The sequence below is a fragment of the Catharus ustulatus genome, chromosome 12, assembly GCF_009819885.2.
Source record: "Catharus ustulatus isolate bCatUst1 chromosome 12, bCatUst1.pri.v2, whole genome shotgun sequence".
NCBI classification, from domain to species: Eukaryota; Metazoa; Chordata; class Aves; order Passeriformes; family Turdidae; genus Catharus; species Catharus ustulatus.
Window position 1 is genome coordinate 9,857,282 of NC_046232.1, and position 20,161 is coordinate 9,877,442.

Consider the following 20,161-nt stretch of genomic DNA (forward strand, 5'->3'; position numbering starts at 1 on the left):
ATGGATTTTCTGTAGGACCCCTGACTTTAAGGCTGTATCATGCGATTTCAGCCTTCTGTTCTTGCTGTGTTCAGTCTCAGAAATAATGGCCTCTGTACTGTTTCCCTAAAGTCTGTATTAGAACAAAGTGTAATAACATCAGTGCTCAATTCAGAAGGTGGTAAGGCATCAGTGCCTGCAGCATTATTCACAGTATGAGCACTATATCTGCTGCTGACTGGCTGCTACTATATCACAAAGTGACAGCAAACTTGCTCGACTATGGTTGATCTAAAAAAGCTCTCTTGAGCAGAGTCCTGCAGGAAAGCACAGAAAATTGTGGTTTGTGATTTGTATTAACCCAGTTTTGCTTGATGGTCTATGTAACCAAATACTGTATCAGTTACTTTTTTAACAACAAATATTGCAAAATATTTGCTGTTAAAATTATCTCACCTGTTCTGAAGAAGTATCAGGAGATGTGGTTACAGAATCTTTGCAAGATGTTTTAGCTCCCAAAATAGCTCATGGGGTAGGACTCCACTTACCAACTGCATTTTGCATATGTACTGGCATAGTGCAAAGGACAGACACGAAGTCAAGGCTGCACTGAGATCCTCAGCCAGATACACAGATGAGACCCACTACAGTTGACACAAATACATATTTATGACAAGCCCATTCTTGATCTTTCAGTTTGTCCTTTTAAAGTATCACAAGGCTTCCCCAGGTATCTCCCATGAAATCAGTAGAGTCTGACATCGATTTTCACAGGATCAGAGCAGGCACACATTTTAAAGACTGTTTCATTCTGCTTCTGAAAGAAGTTGTTCTAAAGCAAAGACTTCATTTGTCTTCCCCTGCATGTCCCTGCAGCCCCAAAGCCTCTCCATTTTTTAGACTTGTGTGTGGAAGAGGAATTGGAGAGTGGATTTAGCAGACCTCAGGAAAGTTGCTGGTGATTACTGCAAATTTTTGGCTTTTTTCAGGATGATACATTCTGTACATTACTGTAAGAACTGTCTCTGTGCTTTAGAGCAGTGCAGTCTGGTTCCTCAACATTGTTCCAGCATCCATCAAAACTCCTTTTGATTCTATATATTTATATTCAGTTTGGCCCATGAACAAGTCTACTATTTTCTAAAGCATATTTAAGGGTTTATGTTCCAAGGTGGCAAGGAGATAAGCCCTGATTCCTGATTTAGTTCCTTAGCTGGAGGGTCCCTTCAGCCAAACTGATAAACAAATATCAGACCGTGTAGAACTGGATCCCTTTCTGCCTTGTTTGTTCATTGGGACTATGGTAGAATCAAATCTGAATGATCCAGGGCAAACCAATTCATGACTGAAGTCCATCAAAATTACTTGAGACCTTGGACCTGGAGAACAACACCTGGGATGCAGTTTGGCATGGCTGAGGAATGAGGAAGCTGTTTAGGAGAGCTACAAGAAGCAGCTGGAGGAGCTGTAGGAATGTTTTCTCTCTTCCACAAGTTAATTGAACAAGTTTATAGAAACCTTTTTCTTCTGTAGGAAAAAACCTCAAATACTCTAAAAAATGACATTTCTAATTTCCTTCAGTAAGAAACAATTGCTTCTGTGTGTGTTCATGTCCCAGTAGTCCCAAAGTCTCTGTAGACAGCCAGAAGATTTATATTTGAGTGAAAGCCAGTGCATCACACACAGGAGCTTGCAAAAGTACAGTAAACATCCTTCAAACAAATTCTCATGTGCCCTGACTACAAAGTAAATGAAAAGCAATACACAGGGTTGGAAAGAAACCACATTTCTAGGTTGGTTTCAATAGACTCTTAGTTTTCCCAGTGTATTAGTACTCACTCCGAGTCTGCTGCATCCTGCTTTCTCCCCCACAACACAGCTGAGCTGCACTTTGGCTACCACTGTGACATTTTATGGAAAACCAGCATATCAAGGTTTATCTTTAAAACAGAAAAAATAATAACTGTTGGTGCTTGTGTGAGGTCTGGTTAATTTAATATCTTAAAATAGAGTCAATAGAGACATAAAAATAACAGTTTTCTTGCCATGCTGAAGAAGCAGGAAAGAAAGTAGACTAAAGCAGAGTCCAGGGTGAGTTTAAATATGCTGAGCTATATCATAGCATTGATTTTTGAACAGAAATTCCCATTTAGTTCAGTGGGGATTTCTGCTTAAAAATCAATGGTGCAAAGCAACACCCTCAGATTAAGATAAAAAGATGGAGGATGATACTTAATTGGTGCCTCCTTGTCAGGATGGGTTTCCCCTATAGATGGAGTTGCTGCTCTTTCCATTAAACAATAAGTAAAATCTGAAGGAACTTCTGTGCAAGATGTTTGTTATTCTATCCTTATTCTTACTGCAAATCTTAGCATATATTAGATTTCATTAGTTTAATTAAAACAAACACAGACACACATTAAAATATTAATTTTTATTTTTTGTTTCAGATTTGAGGTAATGTCATGAATTTCTTTTGGGAACTAGAGTGTCCTGCCTGGGCAGAGTGGGGCATAAGAGCATAGCCCAGATAGAAATACTCTAAACACTATAGACTGAGGAAAAAGCTCAGACTTTTCTGCAATTAGAGTCACTTCATACCCTTTAGTGAATACATACTGGGGTCTGTAGGAGGGGGAAATAAAGCACAGCATCACTGACTCACCTGTGTCCTTTCAGGAAAGGAAGGGGAGTGGTGGTGGCTGAAAACTCTGCCCCCTTCTCCTGAGACAGGTCTGCTGCCTTCTCCTTGGAGGAACGCAGGGCTGCTGCTTATGAGGGCACATTCTGTGAAAAGAAGAAAGATGGTCACAGCATACATGTTAAGAAAGCTAATTGCAACTATTGTTGCTAAGAAGTGGATTAGATGATGAAATTCTACAGTCAAAGAGGGGAAAATAGGTCGTGTTTGAGGAAAAAGATTCCTGTAAATGGCTGACAAGAAAGGAGATAAAAGCCAACAGCAGAGTTCCAGACAGAATTCCTATGACTTTTTCCCTATTCTTATCTGCTTGTGATTATGGAAGCAATGGTGTTTTGAATTAGAGCTGTAATTCATCTTATTGGTGCACAGGCCAAACAAAAAGTTTGGTGACTTATTGCCATTACAAGAAGCAGTTCTGGGCATTGCTCAGAAACAAATATATGGGGGTAATTTAAATAAAACAGAACTTACAGATTCTGAGAAAAATTTTGATTGGCAGTCAGAAAAAATTTTCTGGTTGTGCTGAAACAGATAGTGTAATCTAACTACTCTTAACTTTAAAAAAAACACAGCAAATTACTGTTTTCCTGAAAGAAAATTGCAACAAATTTGATGGGAGTCATGCAGTTGTTATAATCCAGTGATGGACACCTTGAGACAAATTCACTGATCCTTGCATAGCCTAGTCCAATCTACTCAGGGTTTATTTCCATTAGAAATGTCAATTTTTTTTTCCTGAAAAGAAAACATCTCACATAAAAAGGTGCCTTTCTGTCTCTGGTTTCTGTTACTTGAATGCAAAAGCTCAAAATTTTTGTTTCCTGAAAAGACAGGGAAAAGAAAACAGTGTTTATATAAAACTTAACAAAAAGTAGGTATAGGTAAAATTAAAGGGTTTTTATTTTTCTTTCAGTCTTATCCATCCTCTCATGCTTGAAAGCACCTGTAGGGTGCATATATAATTTAATTTATTAATACCAAGAAATGCTAAGATATTTTTTGTCCTGAGGGTGACTTTCACATGAGCAGCTGTGCCTGAGGTGTGACTGTGCTACAGGGACAAGTTGTTCTTTGGCTCTGTGGTTTAGTTTACATTGTGTGCCATGTTTTGTGTGATTTGTTTCTAACTGGTAATTGAAAAGGAACTCATTCCATGGGAAAAAAAATGACTTCTTAAGTATGCTTTTGACATTGGCTCTGATCATCCCAGCCCAGCCTGTGAGGTGGCTATTATTTGGCAGGTCTGCATATTGCTCAGCAGTGGCTGATGCAGCTGTGCCCATTTGGCACACGGGTTTTTAATTTTGTAATTGGTAGCTGGCCAATAACCACCAGTTCTGTACGTTTTTCTTGCAAATTGGTGGGGAAGGAGTGACCCACAGCTTGTGTATGTGCAGAGAACATGCAGTGATGCTGGGGCTGTTCAGGCCACTGCTGCCTTCAGGACTGCAGAGGGGGACACATGCACTCAGGGAATGGGTGTAAGGGTTGGAATATTTGCCCGAGTTCTCTGTGCCCTCCTGTAAAGGATTGCAGTGTTGGGTTTCTGGCAGCTGACTGCAGTTTCTTCCAGTTGAAGGAACTGCAAGATATGATAGCACATGCGTGGGGGTTGGTTTTTTTCAAGGTCCTTTGACAAACCAGATGTTTTCCAGATAGTTTCCTTGTGAAATTGCACAAAATGTCAAGAACAGAGGATTTGTGTACTTTTGGAAGTACAGCAGAAGAAACTGAAGAGTGCCAAGGCTGTATTGTGATATCATCCAAAAAAAGTTTTCTAGGTCTTGGTGTTTAGGACTTAGTGCTGGAGGTTCCTTCTGTCCAGAACAGGTCCTTAGAATATGGTATAGACATTACTGAGTTCTTCTGTGCTTCCGTAGTCAAAAATTCTCACATGCTCTGAATAGAGATATCTTTTCATCCTGGTGAATATCTCAGCAGGGCATCATTACTGACAGGAGCACGCACTGGACATCAGGAGTTGTATCTTCATGGGAAGAGTTGTTAAACATGGGAATGTGGGGGAGTCACAGTCTCTGGAGGTGTTCAGGAAAAGACTGGATGTGGCACTCAGTGCTCTGGTCCAGTTGACAAAGTGCTGGTGATCAGTCAGTCAGATGTTGGACTTGATGATCTCAGAGGTCTTTTCCAACCTAAATGATTCTGTGAGCATGGAAAAGAGAAAAAGGTTACTTATGCAAGGCAGTTTGTTCCTCTCAGATGAGATGTGATGGCTTGAAGTGAGTCTGAGACTGTCACACTCCAAAAGTGAGGGTAGGCAGTCCCTGTGTGCCAGAAGAAGGGGCACAACTGTGTTGTGGCACAAAATCTTCATCAAAAGATTTGATGAGTTGTCAGTAAAAGGCATAGAGTCAAAGTCTAGAGATCTGGATACCCCATCTGTCTGCTGCAGTTTGTGTGTTAGACAAGGATATATATCCTTTATGTTTCTAAGGTTGAGCACTGATTATCTTGTGATTGTTATTTATTGCTATTGTCAGGGTGGATTAATGTCTGAGGGTGCAGCATCTTTTATAAACCTTTGTTTTATTGGAAAGAAAAGTTCCTCTAGTGACTTTGCTCTGTTCATGTTCTTTTCTTAGACTTGCTGATGCTCATAAAAAGACCTGAAGCTGTGAAAATGCTCTTTTTAGAGTTAATTCCATTCTGAGCCACCATGTCTTTTCAAGGCTTCTCAACACTTGAGCCCCAGGTCACAGTGCAGTGGTAAAAAATATGTATGTTCATAATTAGCTAATAAATAATGCAGTTTTCTCATTCAGGCTTCATCCTTTCAACATGCCCATGGATTATTGTTCTCCCTGCAGTTTAAATTTCTGAGCACTCTGTGGCCCAATTTTCTACTGTTTGGTGGGTTAATTCTCTGTTACACTGTGCTCAGAGCCCAAAGCAGTGGAGGGGAGTCTGGGCAGGCATCGTGTTTGGTTTTCATTTGTTTTTCTGTCATGAATGTAACAGATAAATGATATGGTTCTTGTCTTCAGGTATGAGTTTGGGTAGCTGGAGTCTGAACTGCTGATGCAGTTTGGCTCATGATTCACTTCTCTAATCTCAAAGGTTTTATATTGTAGATAGAACTAGATTGAGGTTGTTTGAGGCTGAGATGCTCTAATAGGTAGTTTAATAGAATAAAGAGTGTGAAAGAAGTCCAGAGTTCACATGAAATATTTGGGCATAAAAATGAAAGCACCCTCCAGTTTCTTGGCAAACAACCTCCAGTGCCCCTTAAAAACCCTGACAGGTTAGCCCATTTGAGAGGAAAATAATAAAACCCAACCCAAACTTAACAACATTTATTAAAGAGATACCTTTTCTTGGACAGAAGTTTGCTGGTCAGCTTTGAGAAACTGGAATTCTCGGTGGCTGCTGGTAACTTGCACAGAGAAAGAGAGAATACATGGAAAATTCAGCCTAATTAACACTCTGCATATATTTTTAGGTGCTACTGTTGCTCACTGAACATGGACCATGCTGTTATTTTCAATGGGGGTTTCTGTGGCAGAAGGGCAGAGGGGCAGAAAAAACTCCTTGATGAAATGCCTGGAGTTCTTCATTATGCATCCTTCCAAAGTCAAAACAATCAGAGAGAGGGAGGAAAAAGGAAGAAATGTCCTCTCAAAAGCAGCAACTTGCAGTCTCTGCCTCCACTCCTCAGCACCTCCCACCCAACTCTGCAGTGCCCTGTACCCCTGGAACTCAGTATCACAGGATCCACAAACCTTTCTACAAACACAGGAGCCCTCCTCGTGCTCTGGTGTGTTTACAGAACTTGTGAATACCAGTTTGTACCATTTTTACTGGTTTTTACCATTGCTAGTCTCCTTCCAACACTTAAATGCCTTTCTTTTCCTTTTGTGGAGCTAGAAGGGTGTGAGATCTAGGCTGGAGCTGGAATGCTACTGCAGACTCAGGACATTACTTGACTTTGAAGGGTTACAGAGCATGAGTTCGGAAGCAGAAGACTGGAAAAGATGAAATGTAAAATCTCTCATGAAAATAAAAGGGGCAGACAAGGAAAGGAACCCAAAAGCAATGTTCTATTCCTGTTATATAACTGCCTGAAGTAGAAAAATTGTTCAAAAACTGGGTAAGATAACCAGCATTGTTAACAAAGAAAAGATCTCGGTCAAAATTAAGGAGGTACTGGTCAAAATTCCATCTCATGCTGCCTTGATTTGGTTTTATGCAGTAAACATAATGAATAATGATGTAATGAAAGACCTTAGTGATGGAGCAAGGACTAAGATTGAGATTTTTTTGGGAAGAAACATTGGTGTGGGAGGAATAGGCAACAGTCTGCAGGACAAAATTAAAAATCAAAATTTTCTTAGTTGAATAAAGTCTGTTCTGAAAAGGTATGATGAAATTTAACAGGAATAAATAGTGCTGTGTTACCCATTTCCACAGGAGTAATCAACACAAGTGTAAGAGGAGAAGCTGCTGATTTTGGTGGATTCATTGTTTTGGGTTGGTTTTGTTTTGTTTCTTTTAGAAAAGAGTGATGGGATTATGGTGTTTCATAAATTTTCAAAAATCAGAGGTCTTTTGCAAAAAGATGGAGCACAATTCTGGAATGAAAAGAGCATTTCTAAACCACACATTTTATGAACCATGAAAGAAGAGACTATAGCTATACAACACACTATAAATGCCTTCTGCTGTTGTCCAGTTTGGAGACAAAATAATAGTAAAACTGAAAAGTCATCTGAGGAAGACTTGATAATATTTATGTACATAAGGATTAGTGCAAAATGAAAAAGTTTATGTAGGGAGTTTGTGACCATAATAAGCAACAGAGCTTAGAGCAAGGTTGTTTAGAGAATGCTTCCTACAGCAAAGGTAATGCACTCCTCGGGGAGTTTTGAGCTGTTGGAGCTCTCTAGGAAAGGGATGGGAAAGTGCTTTAGAAATGATGGCAGTATAATCGATCCTGCCTTGGGCAGCTCAGCCATCAGAGCTGTGCAGTGACCTCCCCTGGAGCTCCCTGCTGTTATGGTTTTGTGCAGTGTGTGGTGAAAAGAAGTGTTTTGGTCAGAGCAGCTCATCTATTTCTCTAAGACAATCTGTATTGTTCAGAAAGCATGCAAGTGTCCCTTATTCCAGCACTGGAATTACCAGCCAAGGGTTCATTGCACTGTTCAGCATAATCATCATTGTTTTTGATAAAAAATTTCATCCCAAAGTTCCTTTGAATTTATTATTATATGATGAAAGACCAGTTTGTGGCTTAATTCACAGATTAGACAGCACTCTGTAATGGAGTTCCTTCAATGTGTGAGTGACACTAATGTGTTTGCTGTGCTGGTGTAAATATTCATAGGGAGATATTTTTTGCATTATCAAGTCTGTGCACAGAGTATATTGTGGTCTTGCAGAGATTTCTTAGGGATAAACAGAGACTGAATGCTCCAGCAGTAGAAAGTGATGGTGAATAAGAAATGAAAATATTCCACTTTCTTTGGCTTGATAAAAAGCATATTAAAATTTTTTATCCATTGTTTTGAATGATTTGAGGGTCTTTGTTAAAGTTCATTTAATCTTTAATTAAATGACCAACTGCAAACATAAGACAAAAACTTTCCATTTTTTCACAGGGAAAATTCATTCATTAATAAAACTGACAAAATGGATTAAAGTCAATGTAAATATTAAGTTGAATTATACATGGAGGCATGGCCACTATATATTGTAAGAAACTACTTCAGGTTGCAGTGTGGACAGTTCAGAGCTTTCAGTGATTTGCTGTTTCTGTGCAGGAGAAACACAGAATCATTGTGCCTGTATTTGAATTGAGGTTAAGGATTTGTGTGTTCCCAGGAAGTCCTGATTTTGGTTAAATAAGATCTTAATCAGTGAAAATCAAAACTTCTCTTCTCTGTAATGTCTAATTTAAACCATTCTTGTTTAGATGCATCAGATGATCAGGGTGTTTTGGGGAACATTATGTACTTAGCTTTTGGGCTTTTTTTGCCTTTTGTTTTCTTGCTGTTTATAAGGGAAAAACCACTATTGTGCTCCACAGAACAACAAATATCAAATGCTGAAGTCCCCCTGGCTGCAGGCTCCTTCCCCAGGCTGAGGCAGTCAGATCATTTCACAGGATGCTTCGTTTGGGCACAGTTAACAACAGTGATATCAGGGGGGAACCCAATAACAAAGCCATGCTGGCTAGCCTTTGTGAACAGCAAACGTGCAGTAATTCTGTCTATAAGATGATATTTTACTGTTGAGTTCTTTGATCTGTCTTGGTTTTTTAATTGCACTTTTTTTTATTTCTGAAAAGGCTTCACAGGCAGAAACCTCCATAGGAAGTTTATTTTTTTGGCCACCCTCAAAGGCTCTTTTGTCAATTTATTATCACAATAGCAAGATATGCACATGCAGTAAATCAATGTAGGTTAACTTTTTAATAGGAAAGGCATTCTACCTTTTTTGGCATCAGTCTGTATCTTTTTTTCAATTATAAAGTCTCTCACTGGGCTAAGCATTTGTCTGGTAGGTGTGTGTATCAGCGACAACTTAATATTCAAAGGTCAGACTGCAAAGATCTGGCCAGTGTGATGGCATCTTTGCTCTTTAATAATCAGATGGGATGTCTGTGATCTCTTGAAGTGCTTTTTCTAGGTGGCAGTGTACCACTGCAGCAGTTAATTGCCTGTTAGCTTCTTGGATCAATGTAAAAGAGAGATGTGAAGATTTTTCCAAAGTCTCTTTTCTTTTTTTTCCTCCCAACACAGCTCTATTTGAACACTTTCCTCTGATTTATCCAAGAATAACCTATGTGAGAGGAAACTTCAATACTCAGTTCAAGCAGCTGCCTAGGAGTACTTTTTCTTAGAGGTTGGTGAAAGAAAAGGGGAAATTTTTCCTGCTCTGCACTGGAAGTTGATGGTTATTCATTGTATAGGGTCACTGAGAAGAGTTTTTGCATTTTATCAGCTTCTCCCATGTGCCTTGGTGTTGTGCCTCCAGTGGTTTAGTGATTCTACATAATTTTAAAGCTTTCTCCTATGGGGAGCTGAATTAGCCACTAATGTATTCTGCAAATATTTTGGAGTCAATGGAACCCATATACGTGTATTTCCCTGTCCACTCCCTATTGCTTTTTTTTAAATTCCTCTCTGTTTTCCATCACACATGAAATGGTTCCCTGTGCAGTTGCATTTGTTACCAGCTGAGATGAGCAAGCTGGACTTTTAGAACAGGCTTTATTAAACCAGCCCTGACCTTACTGGCTATTAAGGAAGTTATGTTTTAATGCTCAGACATATCTATAGGATAATTCATATGGATGCAAATTTCTGCCACTGTGGGTACAGCATGAGCTGCTCACAATTTGTATCTGGGGCACTGCACCCATTTTAGGTAGATATTGTAGAATCACAGAATAACTTGGGTTGGAAGGGACCTTTAAAGGTCAACTTGTGCAGTGCCTCTGCTATAGGCAGGGTTGTCTTCAACTAGAGCAGGTGACTCAGATCCCCCTCCAAACTGACTTTGAATGGTTCTAGGGAAGGGGTCAAATCAAATCTGTGTCACATCCAGAGAGAAAACACTTCTACTGTCTCCTCCCTGTCCCCTGATGCAGTCACTCCATCATAGAAGGTCACTGGGCTGGTCAGGCAGGACTGGCCTTTGGTGAAGCTGTGCTGGCTGTCCCAAAACACCTCCCTGTCCTCCTTGTGCCTTAGCAGAGCTCCAAGAGGATCTGTTCCATGATGTTCCTGGGCACAGAGGTCAGGATGTCAGGTCAGAGGTTCCCAGAGTCCTTCCTTCTGCCTCTTTAAAAAATAGGTGCAATGTTTCCCTTTTTCCATCAGCAGGGACTTCACCTGACAGCTGGGACTTTCAGATATGGAGAGAGGCTTGGCAACTACATCAGCCAATTCCCTCAGAGCTCTGGGATGCATTTCAGGTCTCACAGATTTCAGGTTCATTCAGGTTCCCCAGGTGTCAGAAATCTGGACTAGTGTATGTAGCTTATCTAGCAGAGTTATAACTCCCTGAAAAATCTAAGAATTGTGGGATCCCAACATTTCAACAACTCTCATCTCTTTAAGTTCTTCCCTTCATATAAACTTGACTCTTGAAATAAAAAAGAAATTTAAAATTAATAAAAGCAGTAAAAAATGTATCCTGGCCTCCCTCTCTTTAAAGATTTTCTTCTGTCACAATTCCCAGGAGGCTGGAAACAACAATACTTCAGACATCAACTTTCACCCTGTTGGGTTTCTTTGGCCACAGTCACGTCATGCAGTGTAAATGTTGATGTTGGTTTGGGAGAGCCCCAGCAGATCCCAGCTGTTCTACCCTGCAGAAGGAAGAGCTCTGAAATACAAGAAATGAAACACTGCAATTTGCTAATTTGGGGATCTGTTTTGCCACTTCAAAATTATGAGAAAAAAAGTAATCATGTGCTTGCAGTTTTTCATTTTCCCCTCTTCACAAGCTGCCAGAACTCTGTGACACACCTAACAGTGGCCAGTATTGTAATAGAAGTTTTACCAGGGTACCTTTGAATACCTTTCCATCCTAGGTGATCATATATTTCCAAATAAATATAACTCAGGGGAGAAGGAAGAATTTAAACCCAGTGTATGTGTTGGGATATGCTATGCTTATAAAAATAAAGTAACTTTTGGTTATCTTATCACTGTGAAACTGATCAAGTACTTTCAGCAAAAGACTCCAGACACATCAATGTACCTACATGAAAGCTTTTGAAAAATTAAGGCTGATGTGTTGACAGCTGTAATACCACTAGCTTTTAATCCTTGGTTTCTTTTTTCATTATGAGGGATTCCAGAACATGGGTAGAGGAAGATTAGGTTTATCCACTAACAAAATAAAATCCTGTAATCCCTTGAAAGTTTAAAATCTTCCTTGGGCTGGAGAAGGAACACTTTATCAATATGTACAGCTATGGCCTCTTTAAAGGATAAAAAACACATCTCCTAGCTTAAGGGAAGAAGAATCATTTTATATTGGCCTAAGGAATTTCAGTTTTGAACCTGGGCCTCAATTCATGAGAAAGGCTTGAGTGAAGCTGCTATTATTATTGTGCTATTTTGATCAAGGGAAATACCTGGTTTTTGATTCACATTTTGCTTCCCACCTGTAGCTTCCTTTACCAGTGTCAGTAAATGTCCTGTAACTCCTCTGCCAGGTTTTCACTGGCTGTCATGGGAGCCTCTGGAGTCCTTACTAAACAATAACCCACAAAGGCACAAGCATCATCCAGAAACTGGGAAGATGAATTTAATGGTCTCAGTGATAGTTTCTCACTTGTGAGAGTTAATCAAATGCACTTAAGCACAAGGAACTTCTTTTGGAGTGCTGGAAGCATGAGAACCATGAGAACATGCCATGAGAGTTGCCCCAAGACAAACAGCAATGCCCAAACACCCACATAAGGCACCTGTCAGCTGGTTGCTCTCTTTTCTTCTGCAGTGATGGCACACTCACAGATTGTGTCTGAGGGCACTGCTGAGTTTCTGTGACCTCTCAGAATCTGGCAAGGGAGGTGGGACCTGATGTTGAATCAGCTGGAACATGGAGGTAGAGCTAACTGGTGCTCCTACTTAGGGTGGAGCTCAAATCAGCAGGACTGCAGGTCTCTACAATGGTGTTGCATGAGAGATTTGCTGTACTGAACCTCAGCTTGGCTATGGAGAGGAAAATAACAGCTTATAACCTTCTCTCAGTGAGAGTCCTGCCCTCTGACATTTTGGGGTGATGTCCCATTTTCTTTCCTAAACTGAAAGCCTTTTATGTGTGCCTGCACTGCAACAAACTTTCTAAGGACCTTTATGGGTCTCTAGCAGAGGTATCACAGTTTTGGTCCTCTCACTTTTGGCCATTTCTGCTCTTCCAGGTACATTCTTACCTCAGGCTAATTCACTGTATTCCCCATCCCTTCATCACCTGCTTTGTGCCCTGGAAGACTCCAGGCAGTTCTACATGCTGATGCTCTCTGGGAAGATGAGTACATCCTTCCTCTCCAAGCAGCCTTCCTGTTGGTAACCAGAGATCTGATTTTAATAAACTGTGTAATACTGAAAGACTACACAGCAAAACCCAAGTAAAAGGCACAGCAAGAGGCCTCTCCAGACTTCCTGATCCTGGTATTTCTCCTTAGCCACCGTCCCTCGTTGCCTCTCCTCACTGCTCCCACCAGGCTGCCCCAGAGGAGTTTGTTGTTCCCGTTGTTGGCTGGCTCCTTCAGGGTGCTCCCAGTGACTGCACTCACTGCAGGCTCCCCTCTGCTTCCCCATCAGCTGCTTCCATCCTGCTCTCCCAGGGCTCTGCCAGCCCCCTGAGGGCAGGGAACCTGCTTCCCACTGCTCCCATCCTGAGTCACAGAGTGCTCCTGCAGGAAAAGTCCACATTTCTCATCACAAAACAGAAGGATGGAGCCTTTCTGATAAATCCTGGCACCTTTGCCACAGTTTGTTTGTCACAAAGTCGCAAGATGCAGCATTAAATCCAACTGACTCCTTCCCCTGAAGCTCATCTGGCATCATTGAGGTTTCATGCTTTGCACAATGTGATTACAGATGAAATCATTCCTTCAAATTCTCAGTTTAGACGTTTCTATCATGAAACTCTCAAAATGTGGTATACCAGTAGGAAAGCACAATGCTCCTGCTAGCACTGTTTTCTTTTGTTTCTGCTCAAGGTCCAAAATTTGTCCTATCCACGCCCTCCATCCTTTGGACTTGCTTTTCTTGCTAACCTGCTTGTTTTGCTCTAAGAGAAATAGAAGTCTTTGTCCAGTGAACACAGTTAACAGCCAAATACACAAGAGATACCAAACCTTATGACTCTTCAGCATCTTTTTAGCTGAAATACTTGGTGGCAGATCTCAGAAGCATCCATCAGTTTAATCCATGGAGTGGGAAAGTGCAAGTAGCAGCCAGTGCTGCTGGGACCCAGTGCCAGGCTGTATGAAACAAGAGCAGAGAGTCAGGCTGTAAAAACAAGAACAGGGAACCAGGCTGTATGAAACAAGAGCAGGGAGTCAGGCTGTATGAAACAAGGAGTCAGGCTGTATAAAACAAGAACAGGGATTCAGGCTGTATAAAACAAGAACAGGGAGCCAAACAAGCCCTAGCTGCAGCACAGCACCACTGCCCTGTGCCCAGAGCTGGCTGAGCCCTCTTTGCTGCCTGCTCCTCTTGAACTGACCTTTATTCTTTATGGAATCCTATTTGTCAGGTCTGTGTTCTGAAAATGCTCTGATAACCTAATTTGTACATATTTTGCTATCTGTTAGCTTTATTAAAGTTATCCCTCATGCTTTATGACCCTATTTATGCAGTGTAGAATGCTAACTGAAGACTAATGGGGAATCCATGTTTAGTGCAGTTTTCCAGTGAGGAACAAAAGGTGCACACAGACTGCTTAATGAAGAAATGAACTTAATAATTATTTTCTTTTTAAAATGTGGTTTCATTTTTAAAACGCAACTTTATATATCAGTTTCCAAAATGAGTTTTCATGTTTAAATGATCAAGCCCAAAACACAGTTGTGTGTTTTCTTAACTTTGCCAATTTCTTATTAGGAAAACAGTCTTTGGGGCAGGAGAGCCAAGGACATGTAATTCCCTCCATGGAACAATTTCTCTCTTGATTACTTATGAAGTTTGAACTGAGATTTTAAGGAAAGCAAGTCAGTCCTAATGCCTAGAATAGGCTTCTAGAACAAGGGAATTAAAGTATTTACCTCAAACCTAGACTCAGTGCAGCAATAAATTTATGTGCACATCAAAACTTCATTCTCTTATTCTCATGGATAAACATATGGTTGTTTTGCTAAAATAATACCCATGCCCTGAAATTGCTACTGCTTTGTGTGCGTTTAAATGTATTTTTTCCTCTGTAATTTCTGAGAAATTCAGGCTTTGGAGAGAAAAAAACCTTCTACAATTCTTTATAACTGGGCTCTTAAAAATAGAGGTGACATGTTTATACTTCTTTGCCTAAGGAAACTCTAGAAGCCTCATAGATTCCATTGTATTTTTTGTGTTTGTATTTATCATCAAAGGAGCAATAGCTACAGACTGAGGTGCCAGAGAAAATATAATGTCAGCTTAAAAAGAAGTGTTCAAATTTGTTTGGTAATCTGGACATTTTAATTTGTGTCAGTATTCATTATATTCATAAACAAAACAATAAGAGGGTTTTCATGTTAGAGAAAACAATTATTTTATGGATTATAATTTAAATAGAAAAGTTTTCTTGTGCCCTAACACAAATTGTTGAATCTGTCTTTAGAAGTCAGTTATTTATTTTTATTTTGAAACCTGTATAATTTTTGAGACACTTGGACATCTGATCCCAATAAGTATCTCTTGGACTCTGTGGGAGTATTTCCAATCACTGCAGTGGGCAGTGAAACAATTTCATTTAAATCTCTCTGCTTTTCAGCCCATTGTTTCTTTTTTCAATATCGTGAATGAACCATCTCAGTTTCTCAGTAAAAATGAGCCAAGCCTGCAAATGCTCACTTACAGCTGGACCTTCAGCCAGGGAACAGCCCTGCTGAGCTCTGGGAGCTGGGCATGCACCAACATCCCTGAGGGATTGGGACCATGAGTATGGATCAGGAGAAAGTTATTTACAATTGCATTGCTTAGTTTTCTTCTCTGAAATACAGTCCCAATTCAGAAGAAAATTTCTGAGATAGGAACTAGAGAGAAAGGGAAACCACACTGCACATCTGAATAAAGTTGAGCAGTAGAACTGTTCCAGGAATCCTCTTAATGTGTCTGGATCAAACCTGAAGTTTAAGTATGAACATCCTGAATTGTTTTCCCTGTAAGGCTCTGCCATTTACATTTTTAAAGCTTTGTAAATTTTCTCTGGTTCTACCCTGTTTGGAAAAAAGAAACCACTTAGTTAGATTATAATTGCCTTGAAATAGCACTCTGTGAATTAAAAAATAGAAGGGTGTCTATTCCTTCAGCTTTTTAGAATCCTCAGACATTAGGAGTCTGGGTGAGACTGCAACCTGTACTTTGTTTTTGCTTTCCTGGGTATGGATACAATAAAATTTATTCTTATGTTCTTCTTTCACAGAGAAAATCATCTCCAGAAGAATGGCTTCAGGATGGTGCTACTGCAGATATTTCTAAATATATTGTCCTCTGAAAATCAGTATTTTCTCCAGTTCTACCTCTCCCAGTCTGGAAATAATTGGGTTGTGCCACTGATTCTGACTCTAGAATAAAAAAAATATTGCAATTTCTCTGGAATGATGTCTTTATCTTTGTCACTGTAAGTGTTACTATAGACTACACTGCCAAGAATGTTAGGCCTTGTGTGCTGTTTAAAGCTCAAGCAAACAGATATTTCCTTGTTTTCAGCAGCAGAGGAAACCCTCACTTATTTTCATGTCCTAATTTCTTGTTGCTCAACTTGGCAGGCATGATATTATTTTGATATAGATAGGATGTGATACATGAATACATAAAATACACACATGCAGATGTTTATGTGTGTACTACCCTTGTATATCCAGCTGTCTCTGAAAGTATCACTCCTCCTTTCAAATTTCCTGTGGTTTGAAACCCAGTTTTCCTGTGACACTCTCCTGCAGGAAAACACACTTGTTATTTTTTGCACACTGGTGTGCTGGGTGGGTAGTGCCAACAAAATTCCCTTAGGGCTGTAACACGCACACTGCTGTGCCAGCTGCCAACCTCACCACGTTCAGAAATCAGCATCCAGAAAAAAATTTGAAATTAGAATGGCATTTTCCAAATACAGGTGAAAAGGCTCTGGGTGGCCTTCAAGCACTTAAGTCATAAGGCCAAGATTCACAGCTTCCGTGTCAAGAATTATTCTTGTCTTAGCTCAGTAGGAAGAAGGCAGAGAGATATTTTTTTAATTATCTTGCTTTTTTGTAGTTTATTCTAAGAAAATGTTTGAGCATCTGAGACATTTCTATTTTTGGTGAGTAATAATGTCAGTCTTTTTTGCTTCATTTGCTTTTCATGTGAGACTCTTGCCAGGCAAGAGTAAAATATTCAGGTCTCATTTACATTGAAAATTACTCTCTCATGGTTTAGGGGGAAAGATAGAGTTATTTTTTTTTTCTGACAGGTGTTCTTTTGTTGATGACGGTACATGGAGCCATAAAGTGATGTTCTATGAGGCTTTAATGCTTTTCATAAGTGCACTGCTAGTCTTTAAAGACTGTAAATGTTAAAGGCCTCTTCTCCAGAAGAGGGGAAAAATGAGTATCTGTCTTTGGGGAGAAAATGACCTATGATAGCAGAGTACTTTGATTGTGCAAGTTCAAATCCTTGACAGATTCAATCATATGAGAAATATAAGAAGCAGCTATAGGTGAATTTTGTAATCTTTTCAGGATGAGAATCTAAAAATTCAGATGATCATCTGCTACTTCTTGACCTGTGAGTTTCATAAGAGAAAACTTTACTGGTATCACTTCAGATTGTAATGCAAGAGAATTAGGGTTTCAAGTATTTTTGAAGATATTTCAATGACTGACTGTGGCCAAAATAATGAAATGTTTTGTAACAATATTTTAAATTTTGAGCTGTTTCAGAGCTTGATGATTGGTCTGACTGGCTCAAATTTGGAGTTTGCCACATTTATTTGTTCTTTCAGAATGACAGATGTTTGAATAATTTTTTATTTTTAAAACACTAACCTGCTATGTAGAATTCTTCTTCTTCAACAGAATTTCTAAAAGTGAAAACTTTACAGAACAAACATAGGGAAATCTTCAGTGATAGGAATGCATTCAGGTATCTTTTAGGTGATTTTCCAGACATCCATTACAACATCTCTCCCAGCTTCTGGAGTCCTCATGTGTGTAGTTTTCTGGTTGTCAGATCTTGATACCAAGAATCAGCAAGTGGGAGAACAGCAATGGTAAAATAAGTTGAAGGAGAGTTTCAATGCACAGAGCTCTCCAGGAAGCTCTGGAGAACCTTGATTGGCATTTGGATTGATTTTATGGCTAGGAAAGGTTTGATACTGAGTAATGGAGAAAATGCCAAGAAGATCTTTGACAAATGCAAACCCTTTGGGACTGGAACGCAGGAGAGGAGATAGATCATGAAGTACTATCTGTATTTGTACTTTAAAACTGTGAACTTTAGTCACTACCTATTGATTGCAGTGTTTTCAGTTCCCCTGTTGTGCTGCCATCAGCTGCTCACATCTTCCTGTGTTATCCTGCTTGTCACATGAATTGTTTGATCTCTTCTTGTACTTTTGTCACAAAAGCTACTCTGAGCTGGACTGAACATGTGCAGTGATTTTGCCAAGCTGAGTGTGGATGACAAGGCTGACAAGTGACAAGCTCACTTGATTTGGTCCCTGTGCAACACTACAGGAGTTTGGTCTGAAGAAATTTAGTGGATCTTAAAATGCTTGAACAGAAATGATAAGCAGACCATTGCATCTGGATCCTTAAGCTATAAACAAACAAGTTTTATGGGGTTCATAAAACTATTACCATTTTCTGTTGAAGAAGTGATGCTGGTATGTGGTACTGGAATTAACAATGGATAATGATGATGATGAAGATGAAAAATTACAGATCCACCCAAACCCTGAAGCTTTGTTGGGATGGAAACTGCTTTGTCCTTTCACATGAAGGAGAGTCTTATACCCCAAATTACAGCCTTTTTTATGACCTTGTGTAAAACATACCATTTTTAAAAGAAAAATCATGTTCAAATGGGTCTTATCAGCTACCACCAGGCTCTATTCATTTCCTTCATTTCTGTTCAAAAAACAAAACTGAATTGACTTAGAAGAAAGAGAGGCTTCTCACCTCTAAACCAACTAAAGGGTGGGAGATGGGCAGCACTTCAGTGACTTGTAACACTCCTCCTATCTCAGCTGTAAATGTCACATCCTGCAGCAGCTTTGTGCTGGCAGTGCTCTTCAGTGCAGAGGCAAAGGACACATATGGGGGATGAGATCAGACTGCCACATGTGCTGTGGAACCACGGGATTTGTCTTCCTTCACCAGTGCCTGTGTCACTCATGATCTGTAATGCTTCTCACCTCACTGACTGCATCTGTGTCTCCATTCCTACTTAAGGTCACTGCATGCTTGTATTTTCAGGTTTTCTCTGTGTATTGTTTAAAACATTTCCATGCTCTGTTGCTACCTAGTGTATCTAGGAGTTATTAATGATCAGGTACTTGTGGCAAACTGCTGGGTTTTATGCATTGTGTTCCACCTTATCAATGGATTTTGTGATTGTGTTCTGTGACATTCCCTCTCCAGCTCCTGCTGCTGGGGAAAGGGATGCACCCCCTGCACCAAGACCTGGGGAGCTGTGAAGTGGAGTGGCACCTGTGATACCCAGGCAGTTTTTCTATACATGGGTGACAGGCACTTCACAGATAGAGGGCCTTTAGATAAAATCCTAGAATGAGCACTGATAGCTAACACAGACAGGGCTCAGACAATAAAAAGGACCTGGGTGAATCTCACTCTTGGTTTCCAGTATTTTTTTGTAACAGACCACAAAGCAAAAGTTGCCTGTGAGGGGATTTTACCTGTGTAAATGCATTTTGCCACAATTTATTTCAGTTTTAGTGCCCTGTTTAGAAGGATGATGTGGCATCTCTTAAGGATCTGATTTCAGGATGAACCAGGCTGTAACACTGGTACTTCTGCCTGTGCTGGGCTATTTTTCTGAGACCTAACTGTTGGCCCTTGAGACACTGATATATTTAATTGGATTGTGAAACATGACAGAAGCTCATTTTTCAGACTTTAATCTTGGGGAGTTTCCAATGTGCACGCAGAAAGAGTTGTAATTCTCAGTAGTTCCAGAGGCCTAACAGATTCTAAGATCATTAACATTATGTTCTTTATGGCAGAGGGTGTGACCATAAATTATGTTGGTATGAGCTTGAATAGAACTTTATGAGCTGAATTCTGCTGAGGCCCTCAAACCTTGTGCAGTTACAGTTGTAAGCAAGGATGCAGGAACTAATAAAAAGGAGAAATTTCAACACTAGTGCAATTTGTCAATAGGATCTGGTAGTTCAGTGGAATTAAAGCTCCCTCAAATTAATTATTTTTTGTTTTAATTCTGTTCAATGACAGCTTAACCTTTTTTAAATCTGTGGTTTTATTTATGCTAATTTTTTTTTTTTTCCTTTGAAATGTTTGTAAGTCACTTTCTGGTAATACTATGCACAAGTAGAAATATTTGTGCTCTTAATTGCTTTTTGAAAAATTGATCTTTCCTATTCACGTGTAGTATAAATATGATTTCCCTCTTCAGGATGGAGTCTGATTTGAGATTGTGTTTTCATAGAGGATAAAGATTAGTGCCTCCTTATTGGTGTTGCTCATATCCTTGATCTGTATACTTTACTGTAACTGCTAGAAGATGTTTCTCAAAGACTGAGTTCTGGAACTGTAAAATCAAGTTTCCATAAGCTGAGAGAAAT

The 20,161-nt window shown here is 39.8% G+C and overlaps 1 long non-coding RNA gene across 1 annotated transcript in view; it reads left to right on the forward strand.

Moving 5' to 3' along the window:
• Positions 1–15,953, forward strand: part of LOC117002190 — a 51,611-nt gene extending 35,658 nt beyond the window's left edge. The window contains exon 3 of the long non-coding RNA XR_004419229.1: positions 15,785–15,953. This is a non-coding gene — a long non-coding RNA (uncharacterized LOC117002190). The remainder of the gene's footprint in view (positions 1–15,784) is intronic.
• Positions 15,954–20,161: the final 4,208 nt, after the last annotated feature.